The sequence below is a fragment of the Penaeus japonicus genome, unplaced genomic scaffold (assembly GCF_977035675.1).
Source record: "Penaeus japonicus unplaced genomic scaffold, GWHDUDI00000001_assembly GWHDUDI00000026, whole genome shotgun sequence".
In the NCBI taxonomy this organism is placed as follows: Eukaryota; Metazoa; Arthropoda; class Malacostraca; order Decapoda; family Penaeidae; genus Penaeus; species Penaeus japonicus.
Window position 1 is genome coordinate 5,279,391 of NW_028234428.1, and position 5,000 is coordinate 5,284,390.

Below are 5,000 nucleotides of genomic sequence, written 5' to 3' on the forward strand. Positions count from 1 at the left end.
CCATTGACCCTGATAACATGTCCAAGCACTTTCCTGTCACTGACATCACCTGGTTCTGAATTAGTCTACCTTGGGGGCATGGTTCTATGCTGACTTACTTAGACACCCTTATTTTTGAAGAACTGAATCTTCTAAAAGATTCTAGAAAGTAATTGATACCGCATTTCATGACAGCTTGAAGCTGACCCGGGATTTATACTGTCTCTCGGACCTGACACTCTCCTTTAATGCTGACCTAGCACTGGCCGTATCCTGAGCGCATTTCCTTACTTAAAAGGCTGATGTGTCCTTTTCCGTGCTGTACACTCATCGCTTCACACCTGAGATAATGCTGGCGTTTGAAGCCCAAATATCCTTCATCTTTTTATCAATTTCCATTCCATCGTTGGCACTCGCATCTTTCGCTGGCACTGGTTCTGTGACCTTATTAATGGCACTGACCTACTTTTGGCTCTTTGACCCTACTGTCATCATGGAGGCCTTTGTCAACAAGGTATTTATGACCTGGCGCCACTTTTTTTTTTTACCTTGCTGATGGTGTCTACGAGTGACTGACCTCATAACCGGTGATAGACAAATTAATGATAAAAAATACAAACTGTCGAAAACCTATGACAATCCGCGAATAAACAACATATGAAAATTGTCTTACTATAAAATTAAACTAATTAACAAAACAGAAAGAAAAGTAAAAATAATAAAAAAATATACGAATAAACGATTAAACAAACAAACAAAAACAAATAATGTCAAACACCTCAAAAGCAAACAAACACACAAACTTTCTCACTCTCCCTCTCTCTCACACATACATACACAAACACACACACACACACACGCCTCAAAAGCAAACAGACAGCATCAGAGTCTAGAGCAAACACGAAACAACAACAAGAACAACATAAACTAGGACACATGGGAACTGATCGGTCGCAGTTAGGTCATGATGGGGTATTGATCACTTCTCCGCCAACCTCCTTTTCCTCTTCTTCTTCTCTTCCTCCTCCCCTCTCGTACCCTCTTCCCCCTCCCCTCTCATTCGAAGTCGCTTTTTGACTTATATCTATTCTTTTTCTTTTTCACTCGATTCATTGTGCTTATGTTATTGAGCCTTTCGCATTTTTTTTTTATATTATTTTTTTTTCTTTGGTTTTCACATTCTATTAAAGGAAGAATTTTCACGTTGATTAAATCTACATCGATTTGGAAATGGCGCAACTGATGTTTTTTTTTTTTTTTTTTATCCGTGACAGGTTCTTTTCTTATCAAGGCTTCTTGATGGATCGACATCATGTAAACCTATTTACTATAAAAAAAAAAAAACACGAGAACTTAAAAACACGCAACAGCTCGGGTTAAAAAAAAAAAAAAAACACGCAGGAACTTTAAAATAAAATAAAAATAAAAATCACATTAAAAAAAGAAAAAAATATTGGCCTACATCTTTCTAAAGGCTCTTGCAGAGGCCTATGCTTTCAAGTTTACCTTCCGGGACCTTCAAAAGAGAGACCGGCCGGCTGGGTGGCTTTATCATAACAATCTTGCCTTTTTGGTCGATATTTCTTTTCTGGTTGACTTATTGCCCCCTTATTCGTGTGTTGGATGATTTCTCGCTGCGTTCTGGCGTAGAACAAATGAATTGGTTTGAGTTTGGGTTGGGTTGGTCTATACTCTTTTTTTTTTTCTTTCTTTTTTTAAACAAAGCGAGAAATTCCAGGTAACGATATTTGAGAACGTTGGGGAATCTGATACCGGTTCTGATCATTCTGTTGTCTTATTCTTTCTCTATATATAACTCTCTCTCTCTTTTTCCTTTCTCTCTCTCTCTCTTTCTATTTCTCTCTCTCTCTCTTTCTCTCTCTCTCTCTCTCTCTCTCTCTCTCTCCCTCTCTCTCTCTCCCTCTCTCTCTCAACAAAACCTACTCACACCTCTCCACGTTCACTCTCTCTCTCTCTCTCTCTCTCTCTCTCTCTCTCTCTCTCTCTCTCTCTCTCTCTACACTCTCCTTTTCATTCTAAGTCTCTCCCTCCTCCCCTCCACTCTCACCATTCTTCCACCACTACCTCTCTCCTCTCTCTCCTAACCTCCACCTCTCCACTCTCCTCTGCACCTCTCCATCCCTCTCTCTCTGCACTCTCTCTCTCCCTCCTCTCTCTCTCTCTCTCATTCTCTTCTCTCTATTCGCTACACTCCCTCACCCTCTCTTTCCATTCTCTCTCCTCCTCACTCTCACACCCTATTCCCTCACTCGCCTCCTCTCCATTCTCTCAATCTTCTCTCTCACCTCACTCTCCTCTCTCTCTCTCCTCTTCACTCGTCTCAATCTCAACTACGTCTCTTCTTCATCTCTCTCTCTCTCTCTCCCTCCCTCTCTCTCATCACACAAGTTCGTCTTTGAAAAGTTTAGTTCTTAATTTTCATTTACGTCACGCGTATGTGAAGTTAATTTCCTTTCTTAAACGTACAGAAAGGTTAGTCAACTGATCATAAGTTATACAGAGAAAACTTTACCATTATCATTTATCTCCATCATTATCAGTATTTCTCTTTAACATATTAATCATACAGATATCTCCTTCCAATAGTTTTTAAGACATTTCTCATATCTCCCTGTAATCATATTCAATATATCCATTACTTTTTAGTATATTTTGAATCACAACCAAGACCTTCTAATGCTTTAATTAACGGTTTAAAAAGCTTTTGATATGCATTTGAATAAATTTCCATCTTGCAAATCTCTCCACATTGCCTATTGTCCTATTTATCATCCTCTATGTCTTATAATCACATTTTAGATATATTTGCCACAAGCTATAACCTATTATAACTTATTAGCGTATTAATTATCCTATACACGTCCTAATATTCACTTTTTTTGAAACATACCCATCATCATAAAAAAAAAACATCATTAACTTCACGTAACCCGAAGCTATAAAAGGCAGATCATAAAATTAGAATCATTATCGTCATCACTTATTCATCACCCTTCATACTCAGACAGCTTCATTCCTTAACCCTCATTCTCGACCGATCTCTTTCTTCCTCATTCCTCCTCATCCTCCTCCTTCCTCCCTCACTACCTTAGAACGCATCACCATAGATCTCTCGGCATGTTGGCGGCAATCTAGTCAATGTGGACGAGACTGTTTGCTGATTTTCGTCGGAGATTCATCAGAATATTCATGACTTGCTTAACCTCGGGACATTTTTTGCCTTCGTCTTTGCCACTTTTTTTTTGAGAGGGAGAGAGGGAGGGAGAGAGGGAGGGAGAGGGAGAGGGAGAGGGAGGAGGGAGAGGGAGAGGGAGAGGGAGAGGGAGAGGGAGGGAAGGGAAGAGGGAGAGAGAGAGAGGAGGAGAGGGAGAGAGAGAGAGAGAGAGAGAGAGAGAGAGAGAGAGAGAGAGAGAGAGAGAGAGAGAGAGAGTGAGTTAGGGGGAGGAGAGGAGAAGGAAAGGGAGAGGAAAAGGAAGAGAGAAAGGAAGATAGATAGATAGATAGAGAGAGAGAGAGAGAGGGAATAACTTGAAAAAGTCAATCGCTATTACGTGTCTTGTAGATTTAATTAGTAGCAAACTCAACAGGACAACAGAGGCAGTCAAAGAACCAATCAATCTCGGGTCAACACATCTTTAAGGAAACTTTTAATGTCTCGTGGAGAAGTTTATGTTACCTTGGCATAATCAGTCAAGCGATTTTTTTAAAATCTTTCCTTTCTCTCTCTCTCTCTCTCTCTCTCTCCCTTTTCCTCTCTCTCTCTCTCTCTCTTTCTCCCTTTTCCTCTCTCTCTCTCTCTCTCTCTCTCTCTCTCTCTCTCTCTCTCTCTCTCCATCTCTCTCCATCTCTCTCTCTCTATCTATCTCTCTCTCCATCTTTCTCTCTCTCTCCATCTCTCTCTCTCTCCATCTCTCTCTCTCTCTCCATCTCCTACTCTCTTTATCAGTATCTCTTGCCTGCCCCTCTATCTCTCTCACATAAAGAAACAAAAATGGTATAAAATGATAAACCATAATTCTGCATTCCATTTTTCCTTTTATTACTTCTTGGATAATCATTATGATATAGCTTTCGTAATCATAACACAGACTAAATAAAGTATTTAGCTGCTTTACATTATAATTACCAATTGATATATTCCCAAAAAACTTTACTTATTTTTTTTTCTTAACAATCACTATTCTTCTATTTTTGTTCCCTTTGGCATCCTTTGAGCATGCATCTATAAAAGAACTAGCTGGCAACTGTGCTAAGTCAGACCCTCTTGATCTCCCTCCGTCCTCCGTATCCTCTTGTCTTATCACCCCCCCCCCCCCTCTCGTCTCATCTCTCTCTCTCTCTCCCATCCCCCTCTACTCGCCTCTCTCATCCTCTCTTCCTCTCCCTCCCCCTCATTCGCTCTCGTTTCTCTCCCCTCTCTCTCTCTCTCTCTCTCTCTCTCTCTCTCTCTCTCTCTCTCTCTCTCTCTCTCTCTCTCTCTCTCTCTCTCTCTCTCTCTCTCTCTCTCTCTTCCTCTTTCTCTCCCCTCCTCTCTCTTTCTCTCTCCTCCTCTCTCTTTCTCTCCCCTCCTCTCTCTTTCTCTCCCCTCTTCTCTCTTTCTCTCCCCTCCTCTCTCTTTCTCTCTCTTTCTCTCCCCTCCTCTCTCTTTCTCTCACCTCTTTCTCTCCCCTCCTCTCTCTTCCTCTCTCCTCCTCTCTCTTTCTCTCCCCTCCTCTCTCTCTCTCTCCCCTCCTCTCTCTTTCTCTCCCCTCCTCTCTTCTTTCTCTCTCTCCCTCCTCTCTCTTTCTCTCCCTCCTCTCTTCTTTCTCTCTCCTCCTCTCTCTTCCTCTCTCCTCCTCTCTCTTCCTCTCTCCTCCTCTCTCTTTCTCTCTCCTCCTCTCTCTTTCTCTCCCCTCCTCTCTTCTTCCTCTCCCCTCCTCTCTCTTTCTCTCCCCTCCTCTCTCTTTCTCTCCCCTCCTCTCTCTTTCTCTCCCCTCCTCTCTTCTTTCTCTCTCTCCCTC

The 5,000-nt window shown here is 41.7% G+C and overlaps 1 protein-coding gene across 1 annotated transcript in view; it reads right to left on the reverse strand.

The window, feature by feature from the left end:
- Window positions 1-5,000, reverse strand: part of LOC122257866 (uncharacterized) — a 135,503-nt gene that overhangs the window by 21,546 nt on the left and 108,957 nt on the right. The gene's annotated exons all lie outside the window — the stretch shown is intronic.